Source organism: Lissotriton helveticus, chromosome 4_1 (genome assembly GCF_964261635.1).
Source record: "Lissotriton helveticus chromosome 4_1, aLisHel1.1, whole genome shotgun sequence".
NCBI lineage: Eukaryota > Metazoa > Chordata > Amphibia > Caudata > Salamandridae > Lissotriton > Lissotriton helveticus.
Window position 1 is genome coordinate 741434835 of NC_136063.1, and position 20402 is coordinate 741455236.

The following is a 20402-nucleotide window of genomic DNA, read 5'->3' on the forward strand; positions in this document are numbered from 1 at the left end:
CCCTCTGTGGCCCTCAGAGGCCTGAAGAGACTGGACTGGGCCGGAAACCCTGCTCTTCTGAACAGAACCCTTTTGATTATTTCTTCAAATGAGACTTTATATTTTTCTTAGATTTTGTGCACAAGTTGTGTTATCATCTAAATACTTATTGTTTATATTTTATTAGAGGATGTCTAAATTTAAAAATGATAAACCGGCTACTGGCCACAGCACTATTGAAAACTATATGGTTAAAAAAGTTAGCCAGATTAATAGTGAACGTCGGGCTTCTCTAGGGAAGGGGAGCCAAGCAGCGGTTCTGGTTGAGCTGCCTCTGTTAATGGTGGACACTTAGGTAGAGGCAATCACCGATGGGACAGATAGAGATGATCAGGTAACATCGATTGCGGTGAGGGCTGAGGTTCACCTAGACCATCTTGATACATCAAGTGAGGAATTGGAGGTAGTTCCACCTGCCTCAAGGCCGGTGCGTATTTGTAGGAAAACGCAGATAAAAAAAGGGGGGAAACATAACAAAAAAAGATCTGATGCTGAACCCCAAGTTAGTAATGCCTCACTGATCAACCCTTTTGTATTTTCTGGAATTAAGGAAGGCAGTCCGAACTTAAACACTGATCAATTTGCTACTTTAATGAAAAATCTAGAGGCCAAATTAGAGGCTGAATTGGAGGAGGCGATTAGACCACTAACCACTAAAATAGATAACCTGACCACGGAGGTGGCTAGGCTTGGTGGCCTGGTATCTTCTTATCAGGGTGCAGCCACTGGTATAAGGGACAATCCTGGGGAAGGAAGGCAGGTAGTGGTGGCGCCTGGCAAAACTCAGTTGAATACACCTAATACTACAGTAGCACCTATCACTGTGAGCAGGGCATCAACAACAATAATTACACCACCCACCCCAACAACAGCTGTTCTGCAGACGCAGTCTAATCCAGCCCCAAGGCATGGAGTAGATACTAGGCCCCATAGGAGCAATCGCTATCTCAATTTACCACCTGACTGTGCACCGTTTGAGGTGGTTTTGACTAATGTCCCACCGTGCGGTACCCACCCTGCCTCACCCCATGGTGAATCGCACGCCTCACTTAAAAATAAATCAGCCTCATGGCTTAATAAAAACTGTGGCTTCCCAATTGCGTATCTGAACCAGATAATGGCAGTAAGGAGGGTGAACTGGGTGGGTCCGTTGAAGAAAATAGGAAGTGGAGATTGCATTGTGGTGAATTTTAAACATCCCCAACATGTGCCCACTGTTCTCTTAAGAGCATCTTCACTGATATATAATGAGAGCAGTATATGCGTGCGCCCGTTGGGGTACTTTTACGCACATCTCTGCAATAATCCTCCTCAACAAAGGTTAACCAGACCTGTGGTTGAAACCCAGACCCCGGTTATGGATACCCGCTTCTTATATAATATTGTTAACCCGAGCGGACCTGGAAACACCTTCAATACACAGAATAAAATTAAATTCATGGGTCTTCCTCAGCACGGGTTTAATGTTAATACACAGAATAGGTACGAGCTTTTATCTGGCCTGGATATGTGTGATTGACATGAGGTACCTACGGGTCAGGGCACTATAATTCCGGATGAACCAGTACTCATTGTGAACTCACAGGTCAAAATCTGTGGCAGTATGTTGTCTCGTGGAACATTGCGGGGTTGGCTGCAAAAATGGCAGACGCATTCTGGGTCAATTATATTAAGCAATTTGAGGTTATCTGCCTACAAGAGACATGGCTGGTTGAGTGTAATATTTTTTTAGAAGGGTACAAGGCCTTTTATGTACCTGCTACACCATCTATTAGAGGCAGACCAAAGAGCGGACTGGTGTTTTTTGTTTCTATTCTTGTCACCGTTAAAATTCGCAGAATTGATGCACACCACTCTGGTATGCTGGGTTTGGCTCTAATTGGAGAAAACTGTCGAGTTTGATTGGTTTTTATAATGCTACCAATGCTATTACAGCATCTAATCCTATATCTGTTTTGTATGCTTTTATTACCTCCTCTATGAAGGATTTCAGTCATAACCTTATGATCATGGGTGATTTTAATGTGCATCTGAGTGGAGACCCATTGAAGAAATGTCTAGAAGAACTACGTTGTGAGCACATGGATGGACTACATCTGGAACATACACTGGACGGGGAACTTTGTAATGCTTTACTGGACAATCTGGACCTTTCATTGGCTATGACACTTAGGGACCCTTTAAAAAGCTTTGAAACTCCTACTTTTAAGGGACATGGGAGGGGTACCTTTATTGATCATATGTTATTATCACTGACAATGCTTCCTTTTCTGGATTCGTTTGACATTGTCCAAAGCGAATTCAGTGACCATAATCCTTCAATAATTTGCCTAAAGGGACCTTGGACTAGCAAGGAAAAACAGATTTGTAGTACAGGGAGGCTGGCCACAACAGATTGGAGGCAGCGACTTAAATGGTCAATGGTTACCCCAGATCTACTGTATAAAAACATTGTAGAAACCTGTACTGAGGATATTGTGAACTGCACTCGGGAGGGGGCTGAGCCATGGCGGGTACTCACCGCATATCAAAATCTGTCGGAGAAGGTGTCAGACCTGATGTCGGTTCTAGTTAAGAGGAGTATGGAGAAATGTGGGCCAAGATGGTTCAATCACGACTGCTCCAAAGCTGCTCGTAACCTTAGGTTAGCCTTGGCAGCTACCTCGAGAGTCCAGGAGAATGTTAAATTGCGACGTAAAGAATACAAGTCTGTTCTCAAATCCCATAAGGAATTTTTAAGAGAAGAGGCTTGGAGCGAGATACTCGACCCCTCCACCTTAAAATGCAGCTCCAGATTCTGGGCAATAGTTAAAAAACAATTTTTGGTTGAAGAGCCGGGTGACGGCCTGGATTGCTGCATAACCAAGGAGGAGTAGGAATCGCACTTTAAACAACGGTATTTTTCAGTGGCCCCTACAACAGTTCAGTCACTCCCTGGCGTTAGGGGAGGCACCATCAGGTTTGATAGCAGTGAGGTTATGGAGGCCATAGAAGGACTTAGCGCTAGAAAAGCCCCAGGACCTGATGGGATTCCTACAGACTTGTACAAGTCTGCCCGAGTTTTTGGGCGCCCATCCTGGCTGCAGTTTTTAATGCAGCTGCTAAAGTGGGCTGTCCCATGTCCTGGGGACTATCAACGATTGTCCCTGTGTTTAAAAAAGGAGACAAGGGTAGTCCACATTGTTATCGGCCAATCTCATTAATTGACTCTATGGTCAAAATTATGGGGAGAATTCTGCTGCAGAGAATAACATGCTGGGCGACCGAGAATAACATCATGTCAATCTCCCAGTATGGTTTCTGTGGTGGGCGCTCCACCATAACCCAGTGCCTTAACCTTTTTCTTGTACTGAGTAAATACACTGTTGTGCAGAAGGGAACTGTCCACCTCGCCTTCATGGACCTGTCATCAGCCTTCGACTGTGTCAACAGGGGAGGGCTGTGGCAGTCCATGAGGGAGAAAGGTGTGGATACAGGGATAGTTGATTTTTTGATGGGTGCGCACAGTAATACCAGTGCTAACGTCAGGTATTCTGCAAATGGGGATACCACTGGCAACTTTGACATTAAGAAGAGAGTGCGTCAGGGTTGCATTCTTGCTCCATTCCTTTTGAACTTTTATATCAATGAGTTAGATGCTGTTTTACAGAATGTACAGGCGGACTGTCCTAGAGTTGGCAGGCGGGGTATACCAGTTCTTTTATACGCAGATTATGCAGTTTTAATTTCTAGAACGGAAAAAGGACTCCAGGCGCTTTTAAATGCTTTTAACATTTTTATGACTGACAGAAACTTAATGGTCAACAATTCTAAATCATACATTATGCATGTTGGTCGTCAACCTAAGAAGTGTGGCTCACTGGTTAGAGCAGGCAGACCCTGAAGCAGAGGTCAGACCCGGGACCAGGGTTCAATTCCCGACGCGGCAGGGTCTTGAGCTCAAATGTCCATGGACTCGATAATTCTCGCTTCGGTGCCTGACCTAATCATGGGTTCACACTCTTCAACTCTGGGCATTAAGCTTGCTTAATCTCCACAACGGCCCCCCTGCGGCGGGATGCCTGGCTTTCACCTTGGGGATGCCCTGTAGGGGCTATCTCACAGGGAAAAGCCAGGATGGGTTCCCAAGGCAAGCGCGGAGATACCCCTTCGGGGGTCGATTCAGGCGCTATATAAGAAACATAATAATAATAATAATAACAAGAACTTTGTTTTTAAATTAGATGATGTTCCTATCCCCGTCACACAAACATTCTCATATCTTGGTGTCTTATTTGACACCAAGCTTAGCAGGGGCCCTCATCTGGCTAAAAAGAAAGGTGAATTGACGAGGGTTAATGCCTCTATTTTTAACTTTGCAAAGAAATTGGGGAAGAAGCCAATTAACGCAATGATTAAACTCTATAATGCTAAATCGGTTGCATCAGCTGTATATGGCAGCGAACTATGGGGTTATGTAACTGGAGAACAGTCACAGGTTGCTGTAAACAATTTCCTAAAACGTCTTCTCTGTGTCCCCATCAGTACACCTAACCTGGTGGTACATGAAGAACTGGGGACACAGTATTTATGTGATATCTTTGCTCTAAGGCCACTGACCTGTTGGGTAAAATTGTGGATAAATCAAGATATACCTCTTACCCATTTGATTGTGAGAGACCTTGTGTCCCAGGATAATTCAATATGCATCCCCTGGTTAAAATACTTGAAAACTGTTTTTTCCAGGCTGGGTCGTCTGAACTTGTTTGAAAACCCAAGCGAGATTGTAAAGGGGGATGTAGCAGCAATCAAATACGCATTTTATAAAGATAGGTTGGCCGAAAGAGAAAGTGAGGAGCTTATGAAACCAAGTATTAGGAAATATGTGATGTTAAAAACCTGTGACAGTATGGAGCCATATCTAATGGGTACTTTTACTTCTCATGAAAAATTCTTGTTGTCAAGGTTTAGATTCAATATTTTTCATCATCTTTTAATTAGGCCAAAGTCAGACATTTTAAACAAGGTTGCAGTACCCTGTGGCTGCGACGGGAAGTCTCCACAGGATATGCTGCATTTTATGTTTTTATGTAGGTTTTATGAATACCCTCGCAGACGTTATCTTGTTGCCCTTCTAAGAAAACTTAATTTTAACCAAATTAGATCAGCATTTATATATTTACAGCTTTTGTACAGTGACAGTGTTCTCCAAGTAATAGAATTTTTAAAATTAACTGTTAAATTGAGAAATTGCTTGGATAAGTGATACTGTATTTCCCAATGACCGTTCAGCCTATCTATTGAAAGATATTTTCTGCGGTATTATACCTGGCACTATTTGTACTTTACTATCTACCTGGTTTACTCATTTGGCTGTGGGACATGTGTAATATGATTTTTTTTATGTGACTATGAATTATTGTAATACCATGAGTAATGTTTTTAACTGTACTGTATATATGTGTACTTTTATGGTATGAAATATAACCGAAATAAAGTCTCTATTGAATTGAATTGAATTGAATTGAATACAACTCACTTGGTGTATCCAGGCCCATTGAAGACACTTGCATAGCACACTATAACACACACACCATTCCAAGCCATGATCCTTTGCCACTGACCAGCTCCACAGCATGATCACAAGCAAAACTGAGTCAGAGAAGCCTGGTTAAAATAATTTTTCTTGTGGGCGTGGCCTGGAGTCAACAGCACTGGCCGTACACTAGAGTAGCTCTGGGCTCGAAAGCGCTTAAAGCCCAATATCAATCATACAATCCGTCCTTGAGCAGTGGAAACATAAGCTGTGCCGCACCCCGATGCAGGGTGGCGTGAGGCAGAGAACCCGGTGAACGTTGACTGTGATGAGACAGGCGCTGAGGCCGTGAGAGGCCTCCATGACTCGTACTTTGAGCGCCGAAAGTGAAAGCAGTAGCCGGAGCCAAGGGAACCCACCCGGCGAAGCGTGTGACAACCGTGTGATCCCGCTGCGTGATTGCTAGTTACCCAGTGGCCTGAGAAATACCGGGATGACTCCCCGGGGATCGCTGTAAATGGGTCCCTGAGGGCCCAACATAGTGAAGTGGGGCAGCTCTGGCCCGTAAAAGAGGGCTATGGGGACTTACCAGGGGGTGGCGTCTGTTAGGATTTGCCTCAGGTTCACACTGCGCGCCTCTGTGGAATTCTGAATGTTCTAACGTTCAAAGGTTACCAGTGTGCCTCGCAACCTCGGCAGTTTGTCAGTTACGGCTGGCTGAGGTGTGAGGGGTGCTGCATCTAGGTGCTGTAAAAGAATAAAGCCTTGAAGAAACATTATCTGCCTCAGAATGTTTCCTGATTACAGCAGTACCCAATTCAAGTATGCAGACACACCGGGCTGTGCCGCGAGCAGCAGCTGGAAGAGATTGAGAGCAACCGTGGGTGACCGGCAACAAGGGAAGTGCAGACCCAGAATTCACTGCTGGGGGGCAATACGGTGGGAGTGAGAGAGTGAAGAGATTGACCAACAGAGAGTGGGAGCACTGACTGGAAGCGCCTCTTGCCCCCCTGGGAAAGGAAAATTGAAGCCAGTCGGAGGCTGTACATAAAGGCTGGATGGGGCAGGATGTTACTCTAGGAACCAGCTAAGTCCGGGAATGAACTGTGGATGCAAGTACAAAGTCTATGAAATCTGTACATTTGTCATTGGGGCTCACTGTAGATTCTCGGCGGCCACAGGTGGAGAAGGAGTGACAGTCTGTACTATAGGGTGTCACGGAGAACGAGGGTGCCAAAGAACTAGTGTGAAGTGGTGAAGAGGCCTGTGGTGTGAGGCAAGACAGGTGTGAAACCCTGAATGCCCGGGGCCTATCAACTGAGCAGTGAATGCAGGCACCAGGGCTTGAGTCGGGGTACCACGCGGGTGGACGGCGTCCCCTCACTTATTTTACCGGGGGACGCCGTCCCCCTGCCAAAGAGCTGGACTTCACTCTTTGGCCTCTCTGGGACGAGGAGCTCGGCACGTGTTGTGACGTCACTTCCGGTGACAGCGTCCCACCACTTCCTTTTTTACGACTTGTGCCCTGGGCGGCACCAAGATAAAGTAACAACATACCAAGCACAAAGTGAGGGAGCGGAGGACAGCCAAAGAGTGCCCCCTGAATGTATAAGATAGTAGAGAAACACGTGGTGACTGGCCAGTCAGACGTGGGTCCAAGACTTCCAACCCACTGAGAGGTTTGGGGATTGCAGACAACAAAGTGCTGGGGTGGCTTTGGCACATCAATTGAGGTGACTGCAGAGGATATGGTGAGGCCAAAAGGCCCTGTGACAACCCAAACGAACAAAATGGATAAAAACGTGGTCGCAAAACCGCTGTCAGTGGACAATGGGGCTCAAGGAGAGGAACCTGGGGGTTCAGAATCCTCCCTTTCTGCCATAAAGGCAGCAATAACAGATCTAAAAGGAACACTGGAGCCCGAAATAGACATGGTTACAGTGGAAGTGAATCCCTGACGGCTGCCTTCAGGAATATATCTGATAAAGTAACAGCGGCGGAAGGGAAATATTACACAGTTGCTGGCTGCTACACAGGGTCTTGAGAATCAAGTGAAGACCCATAAGCAACAACACGATGTCCTAGCAGCAAAACATGAACACCTGGAAGGGCAACAAAACAGCCTGCGGATAGTCCAGTGGAGAAGCAATGAGTATGACAATACACACATACCCCTATGGCACATAAAAGCCACTCCAGAATGGATTACATCTTCACCTTGACATCGGAACAACGCATTGCGACAATGACATTTCAGAAACAAACACATTACCCATAAGGTACTGACCCATAACACACAATACTTTGATCTCAATGAAGGTTCAGTGGAGTCGGCCTCCACACTTTGAGAGGCGTACAAGACAGTGATTAAAGGGTTTATCCAGGCAGCAGTAGGCATACATAAGAAAGAGCAAATCAAAGAGGAGGAAAATCTAGAGTCACAAATTACCCAATTGGAGGAGAAGCTTGGGGAAGATAGGAACATCGATGGTTCAGTGGCTAGATGACTTGCTCATAAGCAGCAGGAACTGAAAGAGCTTGGGGATAATAAGACAAGAGCACAGGCACTAGTTATACTGAGAAAACTCTATGATGTAGGAGATAAAGCAAACAAGATGATAGCATGACTGGAGCGTAGAGATAGAAACAGAAGCTTGGTCCCAGAACTACAAAGTCCAGAGGGAGAAAGTAAATGCACAAGTAAGGAATAAGCAGAGGAGTTTGCAAATTATTAGGAGGGAATTTATACCTCCTATACGGAGTGGACATGGGAGGACTGCGACGAGCTGCTAAGCGACATCAATCTCCACAGGCTAGGGTAGGATGACATGCAAATGCTGGAGCAAGAAATTACGGTAGAGGAGGTAACATGTGCTTTGATAGACCTGCACTCAGAGAAAGCAGCCGGCCCCAATGGACTACCAGTTGAGATATACAAAAGGGTGGTGAGCAAGGTAGCTCCACACCTCTTAAATATGTATGTAGACTCAAGGGATAAGAGGGAGCTCCCATTACATCAGCGTACAGCTACAACTGTAGTAGTTCCTAAAAAAGCTAAACCACCAGCCGAATGTGGGTCGTACAGACCCATATCTCTTCTAAGCGTAGAGGCAAAGGTGTTGGTTAAGGTACTAGCCAACAGGCTAAGACCCGTAATTTCCACACCGGGTTCATCCTAATCAGTCCGGGTTTATGCCTCATAGGAGCATGCAACTTAACCTAAGAAGGTTATCTGGGGTTCTCCACTGGACCAAATCATCGCTGGATAGACATGCAGTGCTTTTAACATTGGATGCCCAAAAGGGGTTTGATAGTATTGAGTGGCAGTTTATATTTGCTACCTTGGAAAGACTAGGTTTCAGACCAGGCTTTTGCTCCTGGGTAAAACTCCTGTATCAAGCCCCACAGGCTAGAGTAAAAGTAATGGGGAGGTGCCTCACTCTTATCCCCTCGGTGAGGGTACGCGGCAGGGATTTACACTGCAAACTATTACAACGCATTCCCCAAAGTAACGCCGAGGTGGAGTTAGAATAGTACATTGCGTTGGAATGGGGAATGCGTTGTAATGGATTGCATTGTAAAGTGCTGTGTTGTAAGATATATTGCTGTGTAAAAACTGCAAGGTAATGGCACATGGAGTAAAAATGTATGGGGTAAAGTGTCCTCTTCGCAATGACTACAACCATACCCAGCACTTCTATTGCAGCAACATCCCCAGGTACACCTCCAGGTATCTACACTCCAAAGAGACTCAGACTCAAGTATTCCGGCATCCAACAGGCACCGGTGTCACACGACACTCCCACACTTCCATACATTCACCTGACCCCCATGTACCTCCACCCACAACAGTCCAAACATCAACAACCACACATACTCCCTCTACCTCCCAGTCCCTACTCCTTCCCACACCCCTCCCAGTCACCTGCAGAAGACCCCTTCTTTGCCCTTGCCATCACCCCTCCATTACCTGAAGCCACCCCTTCCAAAGCAGTTCCTCCCCCTTCCACAAACAAGTCCACTCCTGTCCTCTAAGAATCCAGCACTATTCCTGACCCATCCATTACTTTCACTTCCAAGCCTACAATGTCCAAATGTCACTCCTCCACTTCTACCTCCCTTATCACTCCTACTAATCGTAAACCATCCTCTTCCTCTCCCGAAACCCCCACTCCCCACAAGAAGGACCCCCTTACCAAACCCAACCGTAACCATCTCGAATCTCAAGATAAAGGTGCCTGGCATGCCCTATAGATGACCCTTTATGAGGAGGTTCCCTAGCTGTGTCATATGGGCAAGTTTGGTGGCATAGCGTTTAGCTGGACCACAACCAGGTGACATTGTAGTGGCCATTGGCATTTGTTAGAATATTCCTTTCTTGGATGAATACAATATTTTGTTTGGTTTTGTACATAATGTTCTGTTATTTCTATTCTATTATATGTTATTGTATACATCGGGAGATATCACATCAGTCTGTCTGTTTTACCCTGACTGTTGATCCATATGAAGATGTTTATGTAACCTGAGCTTCAAACCAGTCCTGAAATTACACAGGAGAATGGTAACCGTTCAATGGATGCATATCTGGGATACATTCAAATGAGGGGTTGAGATGGATATGGGTGGGATACCTTATGGTAAGTTTTTTAAATTTTTGGGGTAATCTGTCCATCATTTAGCTTGCTCTTCTCCCTATGATATAGTTTGGATGTGTGTTTGATGTGTGCAAGGTAGTTGTTTGTTACATTCACACATGGAGGGTGTTAAATTGGCATGTCTTTGTATAGTTTTTTTGGGAGATGTGTTCTATTAAGTGTGAATAGCTTACACATACTTGATGTATTTGTGAGACATATTCTGTTCCAGCTGGGTTTTCCTTTCTGACTTGCACTTCCACATTGGCCACATATGCATGGCACTTGGTGATGGTATTGATTGTCCCTGATCCAGGACACATATAGGTGTTGAGGCATGTGCAAAGGTGTTATGTGGGCTAGGACAACAACCTTTCAGGACCCCCATCCCTTGTTCAATCAATCAATCAATCAATCAATAAGGGAATTGTGAAGCGCGCTACTCACCCGTGAGGTTCTCAAGACGTTGGGGGATGCTGCTCCAGGTCAGCCAAAGAGAAAGGTCTTGAGGCTCTTCCTGAAGGTGTGCAGAGTGGGTGAGCATCTGATGTTGATGGGGAACTCATTCCATGCCTTTTCTGTGATGTAGGAGACGGCTCATCCACCTGCTCTGATTCTGCTGATGCACAGGGTTTCTTTTAGGTTGCGGAGCAAAGGCTTCTCCTGGGTACGTGGAAAGAGAATCTTTCATTGAGGTATTTGGGTTCGGTGTTGTGGAGGGTTTTGTAGGCATCGGTGAGTAGCTTGAAAGTTACTCTCTTCTTGACGGGGAGCCAGTGGAGGTCTCGCAGGTGTTTGGTGATTGGTTCATGTCGTGGAATGCTCAGGATGGGCTGGAATTTGCATAGCAGGGATTTGTTGATTCCAGTATAGAGGGCGTTTCCGTAGTCCAGCTTGCTTGTTATGAGTGCATGGGTGACGGTCTTTCTAGGTTCGAGGAGCATCCATTTGAAGGTCTTGCAAAGGATGCAGAGGGTGTTGAAGCAGGTGGAGGCTACGGCATTAAATTGGTGGGTCATGGTGAGGGAGGAGTCGAGTATGATGGTGTGGCTCCAGGCATGGTCAGTGGGGGGGGGGGTCCGATAGTGGTGGCTCACCAGGTGTTGTCCCAAGCTGAGGGGGTGGGTCTGAGGAAAAGGACTTCTGTATTCTCCGAGTCGAGCTTCAGACAACTGCTGCTCATTCAGGATGCAAAGTCTTTAATTCCTTCCTGGAAGCTGAGTCTGGTGGTTCCTTCGTGAGGGAGAGGATGAGCTGGGTGTCATTAGCATAGGATACTATGCTGAGTCTATGCTGTCTGACAATGGTGGTGAGGGGGGCCATGTAGATGTTGAAGAGCATGGGACTGAGTCACGATCCTTAGGGTACTCTGAAGTTGATCTCTCTGGGTTTGGAGAGGGAGGGCGGGAGTCTGATCCTTTGGGTTCTGCTGGTAAGGAAGGAGCAGAGCCAGTCGAGGGCAGTTCCCTGTATGCCGGCATCGCGGTGTCTGGCTGTGAGAGTGCGGTGGAAGACGGTGTTGAAGGCTGCGGAGAGGTTATGTAGCCTTGATCGAGGAGCGTGCAGATGATGTCTGTAGTGGCAAGGATGGCAGTCTCGGTGCTGTAGTTGCTGTGGAATCTGGATTAGGAAGGGTCAAAGATGGCGTTCTCCTCGATGAAGTCTGTCAGCTGAGAGTTGACAATCTTCTTTGTGACTTTGGACGCAAAGGAAAGGGGAGAGATGGGTCAGTAGTTTTTCAGGTCTGTCTGGTCTGCAGAGGGTTTCTTGAGGTGGGGCTTGACTTCTGCGTGTTTCCAGTCATCAGGGAATGTGCCGGATTTGAAGGTGGCGTTGATGGTGCATCGTAGCACAAGCGCTAAGGCGGCGGTGGCTCTCTGGGCAGGTGTCTGTGGGGCTCCTGAGTGAGTGCTCTTCATGGTCGTTGCAATATCATCGGTGGTGACCGGGGTCCAGACAGCGATGGTAGGCTGGCTGTCGTCGCTGGGGGAAAGGGTGGTTTCTGGAGTCTGTTTGCTGACGTTTTCATAGAGGGCCCTGATTTTCAGATGGAATAGGAGCCAAGCTTGTTGCAGAGGACCTGGGAAGGTGTGACACCCTTGGCTTTGCTGGGAGCTTTGGTGAATTCTTGGATGAGGCTGAAGAGTTCTTTTGAGTTGCTGGTGTTGGTGAGGATTTTGTTCCGGATGAAGGTCCTTTTAGTGGATCTGATGAGTTGGTGGTATTCTGTCATGGCATTCTTGTTCATTCTGTTATACCAATCAAGTCACACTCTATGAACCATGTTTTTGAGTTTGTAAACATGTTAAATATAGTGAGGTGTGCCTCTGCAGTTTCCATTACCTGGCCATCGGATCATAGAGTAGTCACGCTTTATAGAATTCCTGATTGATAGGGGGCATGATGGAGCAGTGCTTGGCACATACATCCCTACCTATTGAGGGCAGGGGCACACATGAAATGTTTGGGGTGGGTGGAGTCAATGGTGATGGGTAGGCCTATGGCTTACCGATGGTTGCTAGGATGACAGTGTTGTTCAGCATCATGCAGTATCAGCAGCAGGAGTATGTTAAGAGCTGGCTCTATGGTGTTATGGGACGTGTTGAGGTGTGTGGAGGTGAGTACTGGTGAGTTTGTAACTTATATTCCTCCCTTTACACCAGCTCAGGTGTGCAGTTTTCTCCACTGGATTAACGTCGGAGGCACACTGCATCGTGATTGGGTAAGTGAAGAAACTGGCTGTCTGCCCTCCAACAGCCGCAATGGTCTATTAGACTGCTGATGGCGGATGGGAATTCCTGGAAGTTTCAGCAGTGTAGTCTGTCTTTTGTTCTATAGTACCACATACATCATAATTGGGCGCTTGCACCGCCAACATTGCAGCGGTGTTACTGATGCCATGGTGGTCCACTGACCGCCAAAGTCGTAATCAGCCCCCATATATGCTCCTGTTGACCACAAAAAGAGGACACCTTTGTGAGTTAAGCATATCAAGGGTGCTATGGTGTCTGAAAAAAATATGACAGATTGACTATAACAGTTTTCAATGCCTATATAATGTTGTTTTACCTTCACAGTAGTGTGCTCTGGCTATTCCATTATGGTCTTGTTTTTCTGTTGATATTCTAGTTGGAGGTTAATGCATAATCAGAAATTCAATGGGCTGGATGTGAAACTGGCACATTTCATTTGGTATATAACATGTGTGCCATTATGTGCTTATGTACCATGCTGACATGTCAGCAAGAAGGAAAAAGCAGGAATCTGAGCATATTCCAAGCTGCAGTTTAAACAGCAAAAATTAACTCTGACTTTTTCTGCTTCTACTCTCTTTTCATAGATGATAAATGACCAGTAGAAATCAGATGTTTATGACAGCCTGTTTATTTTTAGAAGGCTTTAAGTAATTAGGAAAGCCAGAATCTGTCTATATGTTTTTACACATTGAGAGCTATAGTGTTTTTCTTTTTATATGAATATAATAAACTGAATCTAATATAATTTGAAACAGATATCTAACTATTTTTGTTGGTAAGTTTAATTTTGTAATACAGATTTTATCTTTAATTCTTCATGTTTACAAATATCCTAAGCAAACACAAGGTGATGATGGACGAAGCGCTGAAACTTTTCAGACACTCACCCGCAGTCACAGATCTGGGTTGAATCCATCATTGTTCTTTAGCTCACTTTGCCACCCCAGTTCAGACACAGCTATATGCTTCACAATTTGTGTACACTCTCCCAACAAGGAAGAGATGCAGGACATGTAAACCCAATCCCCTGCTAGATTCCTTGAAGTGGTAACCATAGGGGTAGAAAGAAAGATAGCTAAACTGAGAACAGGCCGGGCAAAATGAAGAACAGTTGTAAGAAATTGGATTAGTATGTGTGGGGGTGACTACCCTCCTCAAAGAATAATCATACCCCAGGTCAGGGTGAGCACTCAAAGTCACTAAATTAGTCTGAGCTCAAACCCCTGGTAGATTTCGCACAGAGGTGGCAGGTTGAACTTATAGCAATGTGTAAAGTATTTATGCCATACCAAAAAAGTAATAGAAAAACGTATTAAACGAAATCACTCTAAAATGACAAAAGTACACTAGGGGACCCTGAGATATTCAATTAAACTTTTTAGGTAGGAATAGTGCCAAGAGGCCTAAAGTGGCAATGATATTCAATAGTCGTATACAAGAATCTACAGGCAGTTCAACACTGACCACAATGGAGCGCAGGTGAGATACACATATCAGGTCTGTCCTGGTCAAAGCTTTTACCTTATAACGTTGGTCCTTTTAGTACCAATACACCACAATGATAACTTCTAAAGCCTCCTAGAGCCACAGGGACTTAGAGACCTACTCACAGGGTCCAGTTGCCACTGATCAGCTGGAGAGTTACAGAAAAAGGCCTCTTGCAGATTGTTGTGAACCTGTAGCGTTAACAGGAAGTCAGTATTATGACCCTTGGGGTCCACTTCTTTGTCCTGGGTACAAGAGAGAGCAGGTGCAGTACCTCAGGGACATTCCCAGGTCACAGCAGCAGACTCCATCCTCTTCTGATCTTCCTCAGGTCTAGTAATGTCCTGAAGTCGGTGCCTGGATATGCCACATTTATGCCTGGCACAAGCTAGTGGGCAAGACTAATTCCTGGGCAAACCTTAATTTATGCAATCACTGACTTAATATTCACAAATAAAATATCTAAAAGTAATGATATTGTAAAGTAAATATCAATAGCAAAAATATCAACTTACTACACTTAACTATAAAACCTACGGTGTGCAGACAAAAAATTGGGTTGGAAAATTCTAACTACAGAAATATTAAGTCCTAAATATCGTCAGTGAGAAATATCGACAGCAAGAATATCATAGTCAAGAATATCAATTTGAAGGTGAGAAATATCGTCAATAGTATAGGTGTCAATATTATCGTTTGCAAAAACATAGTTATTAAAAATATACATTTTTTAGTTAGTGTCATGTACTTTAGTATATATTTTAAATGTATGTGATACATTTTTTGTATAAGTATTGTTTATGTTTTTTAAAATATGTGTTACATATTTTGTAGTTATCCATTTTTTTTAAATTACATTTTGTGTTTTTTAATTCCCGTAGCGGGTTGTGGGCTTATAGGGGAATACGGTGGGAAGTAATTTAATTGCAGTATATTAATGATTTTTTTAATTATTAATATTTATTTATTGGAGATGTTATGGTGTTAATTGTGGGAAGTAATTTATTTTCAACTAATTATTAATTTGTCATTAATTAATATTAATTTATTAATTGAAAAATAAGTATGGAATTGTGTAATTATGTTTAGGTGCAGGTTGTGGGTTTTATTAGGGTAAAGGGTGGGAAGTCATTAAATTATTAATTAGTTGTTAATTCATATTTATTAATTGAAAATTAAATATTTAAATTGTGTAATTAACTTTAGGTGCGGATTGTGGGAGTTATAGGGGTAAAGGGTGGGAAGCAATTTATTTTTAAATAATAATTAGGTGTTAACTAATATTATTTTATGAATTGAAAATTAAATATGGGAATTGTGTAATACATTCTAGGTGTGGGTTGTGAAGATTTTAGGGGTAAAGGATTCGTTTTTTTTAATTAATAATATTTATTTAATTGATAATTAATTATCTTATTTATGGAAGTATCTTTCATTTTTAATTTAGATGTCGGTTGTGAATTGTGTGGTGTTGTAGGGCAGGATGTAAATAAAATAATTGTATGTAATAATGTTTTTGTTTATACATAATTTGTATCTAAAAATATTTGTTTGTTTGAAAAATATTTTTATTTGAATATAATATTTGTAGGTATCTCTGTTATGTATTTACCATTATAATATGTTCCTATTTTTTTAAATGTATAATATTTATGCATTTTAATTTTTAACATATGTATATATTTAGTTTAATATATTTTGTTTTTCAAATACTTTTTGTTGTTGTTGATATTTTGTTTGTTTTTAATTGTGCATTGACTGTAGTGGGAATAGTAAGTTTCATCCCTCCGCAATACAACACTTTCCTCTGCAGTGGTGAGCTCCATCTCCCACTGCGAATCCCTTGCCTTATACTTTCTGGGAAAAGTCCAGGCAATCTATCGGGCATTTCCTAGCACAGGGATCGAACTGGGAAGTTCTGATGGGACGCTACATCTTACCACCCTGCTTTCCTTTCCCCCTCTCTCCTTGGAGGGGTTTGACAAACTCGCTCTGCGAGTTAAAACTGGTTCTCCATCTGATCCAGTTAGGCCGGCTCTGTTTAGAGATCAGGCCTTTACGGGGCGCGCTGTTGTGTGCTCCCTTGTCAACCTATCCTTGGAGTCAGGGGTGGTTCCAACTAAGTGGAAGCAGGCGGTGGTGTCCCCTATTATCAAGAAGTCTTCCTTGGACCCGTCTAAACCCGAAAACTATCGGCCTATCTCGCTGCTGCCCTGGCCGGCGAAGATGACAGAGGCCCATGTCAACTCGGCCCTGGCAGATTATCTCGCCCGAACCAATGTCCTCGACCCCACACAAAACGGCTTCCGTGCTGGGCACAGCACGGAGACCGCTCTTCTTGTGATGGTGGAACATCTCCGTGCGGTGTTGGATGCTGGTCAGACGGCGGCGCTGATATTGTTAGATCTCAGCGCCGCCTTCGACACGGTCTCCCACAGCATCCTCCTGCATCGGCTCGAGGAGATTGGTGTCGGCGGACAGGCCCTGCAGTGGTTCCGCTCCTACCTCGGCAATCGTTCCTTTTGTGTTTCCATCCCCCCCTTCAAGTCCAACTTCCAGCCACTGGCCATGGGGTTTCCGCAGGGATCCTCGCAGAATCCCACGTTGTTTAATCTGTACGTGAGACCGCTGGCTGATGTCGCTAGGCAGTGGGGCCTAACTTTGGTCTCATATGCCGACGACACACAGCTGGCGGTTACTCTCAGCGGGGATGCGGAAGTTGATGCCCCCAGGTTTCAGGATGGACTGAAGGCGGTGGCCAGCTGGTTGACAGGGAACTGTCTCCAGCTGAATGCCACTAAGACAGAGGTTATGATTGTCGGAAGGGGAGCGGAGCTTTGGGGTGACCAATGGTGGCCATCAGAGTTGGGTTTATCCCCGACTCCGGTGCTGGAGCTGAAAAATCTAGGAGTCTGGTTAGACTCGGGTCTTACTTTTGTAGGGCACACTAAAAGAACAGCTGCATGTTGCTTCGGTCTATTGAGAGGCTTAAGACCTGTCCTCAAGTACTTCGACGCCCCAACCAGACAGTTAGTAATCAAGGCCACTGTCATCTCTCGCCTGGATTACGCGAGCTCTCTTCTTGCTGGGGCGAATCAGGCTGAGCTTACCCGACTGCAGCGGGTACAAAATGCTGCAGCCAGGGCGATTGTCGGCCTGCCTAGATTTTGCCCGGTGGCAAATGTTCTTCGCTCCCTACACTGGCTTCCAGTGAGGAAGCGTATTCTTTTTAAGGTCCTCTGCCTGGCCTTTAAGATCCTGAGAGGCATTGGTCCTGAAATTTTGGCTTGCTCTCTCTCTTTCTATGTCCCTACTCGTACTCTTCGCTCCCAAGGCCAGGCCCTGGCTATAGTCCCTAGATACAGGCTTTGCTGTATGGGGGGACGTTCCTTTGGTGTTAAAGCGGCATCAGCTTGGAACTCTCTCCCGGTGGAAATTCGCCTGCTGGAGGATCTCTTGGCTTTTCGGAAAGCCTTGAAAACATTTCTGTTTTAGTTCTCTTTCGTAGTCCCAGCCTGTCTACAGTACTTTAATTTAGAGTGGGCTTTCCTAGTTTTTCTTTTGCTGTGTTATGTTCCTCTTATGCACTTCCTTGTCAAATGCGCCAGGACGCTCCTTAGCTGGAGTAGCTGTGCGCACAACAAAAAGCAATAACATAACATAACATAACATACTGTTACATTCGATGGAGTGGGAAAAATAATGTTTACCTCTCCGCTATCCAACACCTTCCCTACTGTTACACTGACTGGAGTGGGAATAGTAATTTTTACTCCTCCCCTATCCATCAATTTCCCTACAGTTGCACTTATTGAGTGTGAATAGTAATTTTTACCCCTCCGCCATCCAACACTTTCCCTACTGTTGCACTGACTGGAGTGGGAAGGAACATTTCTACCCCTCTGCTACCCAACCCTTTTCCTACTGGTGCCTTTATTGGATTGGGAATAGCAATTTGTATCCCTCCGCTATCCAACACTTTCGCTACCTTACTATTAAATCTAAACCCATACGAAACATAAAACAAATAATTACTACAACCAAAGAGTAATCATAGACTTTGAGCATGCTGTGATTCAAACCATTCTAAATGTAAACCCCCACACAGCCATACAATAATGTTACTTCAATTTCAATCAAAGTATATGGAGACACCTCAAAAATGCTTCAATAAGTCCCTGTTTACGATGGTTGTGGGACTAGCTCCGTCAGGCTGTCTGAGGCAGTCCCAGCATCATCCAGTCCATTGGTATAACCGCAACATTAGGATGCAGGCAGTCGGAGCTCGGCTGTAGCGGTGTAAGAATGCCGCATATGACAGGACCACCCGACATGAAAAGACAGGCAGAAAGTGACTTTTCTAGGTTCTTAGCAGGGCCCCCTTCACCCCGGCCCTCCGCTATGGGGCCTGAGGCACCCATAACATCCATGGAACATGTGGTGCCTGCCACATCTTGCAGTGATGTTTTAAATGTGTATATTTTGTATATACAAAATTTACACATTGTGATCGCCGTGAATTCAGTTGCATCATAATGCAGGCAGCGGGACCACTGACTTCTAGGGCCACACTAGGATGGCAAGCGGACTTCAGTACGCCCGCCACCCTAGCGGTGCTGGGACCGGCTGCCAGCAGTGCGGCGGTCCAGCACCCAAATTAGGATGCAACCGCCACCTGGCGGTTGCATTCTGAATCTACAGCATTGCGGCGGGTGCCGCTGTAAGGCACGTGCGGTGCCTGCCACCTTGTGCATGGCAATGAAGGGGGTTAGCTTAGGTACCACCCAAGTGAAGCCCCACACCCTGCCCCCTGGAGCCTGCATTGTGCCCCCAAAACAATTTCCGCCAGCCTTTCTGTCACCATGGAAAGGCCTTTACCACCAGGCATCATAATATGAATGGCATTTTTATGCTTGAATTCTGCCGGGCTGGCAATCGTCTGCCGCGGTACCCCCTGCCATGGTAATATGGCAGGTGGGAAATGTGGTTGTGATGGTGGATGGATTGCCACCACCAGCGGGTGGTGGCAATACGCATGCCATCATATTCACCCCCCTATTCGGGTGATCCTGGTTCTGCCACGGTGCCGGACGGACGAGAGTCCAACCAGCATTGTAATCAGTCCCTAAGTGTAGAAAATTCCACAAACAGCCAATTTGATTTTGAAATAAATAAATTATAGCAGTAGGTTATGTCACTGTCACAGAGGTAACCAACCACTATAATTGACTAATAGAAATCTCTTTCTACCAACAAAATGAAGCCAAACATAGGGACTAATTATGAATTCGGTGGCAAGGGAATCTCATTGAAGTTGTGCTGGATTCCGCGCTATACATTTGTGGTCTGCCCTCCGAATTATGAAATTTTGCTGTCTATTGACAAAAAAAAGACCACTGGAGCACCGCCGCCACCACCACCACCAAGTTGACTGCCGTCAGAGTTATGAGTTAGCTTTCCATCGAGCCAACGGTAGAATGCAGAATGACTGCTTCAAGTCAGCGTAATCGAAGCAATTGGGGTGCAAACTCACCCATTTTCTTTACTTCCCATCATTCTCCCATGTAGATCCCCTCTTTTTGGACCCCCCTTACCCTGACCGGTTGTTGCTGAAATCTAGGTAAATCAATTTTGCACTATTTACCCATTGACTGGACTGGGCACATATTGTCTGTTCTCCAGCAATGGAAAAGCACTTGTGGCAGGTGTTTTTTACATGTGTCATGCATATGTGTACATTTAACACCTGTGCAGTCAAAATATACTCACCTGCATTGACAAATATTCCCTGCTTTTTTAAACATCGCTGGTGTTCCAGGGTTGACATCGTAATACGGTGGGCCGAAGACCAACGCCGCGGCGGTAAAGTGGTGAGGCCGAAAAACTCTTAATCAAGCCCTTAGTCCCCTATTGAACTATTTGGCAGACACATGGGTTGGCAGACTGCATCACTCTGCACACAGACGCCAA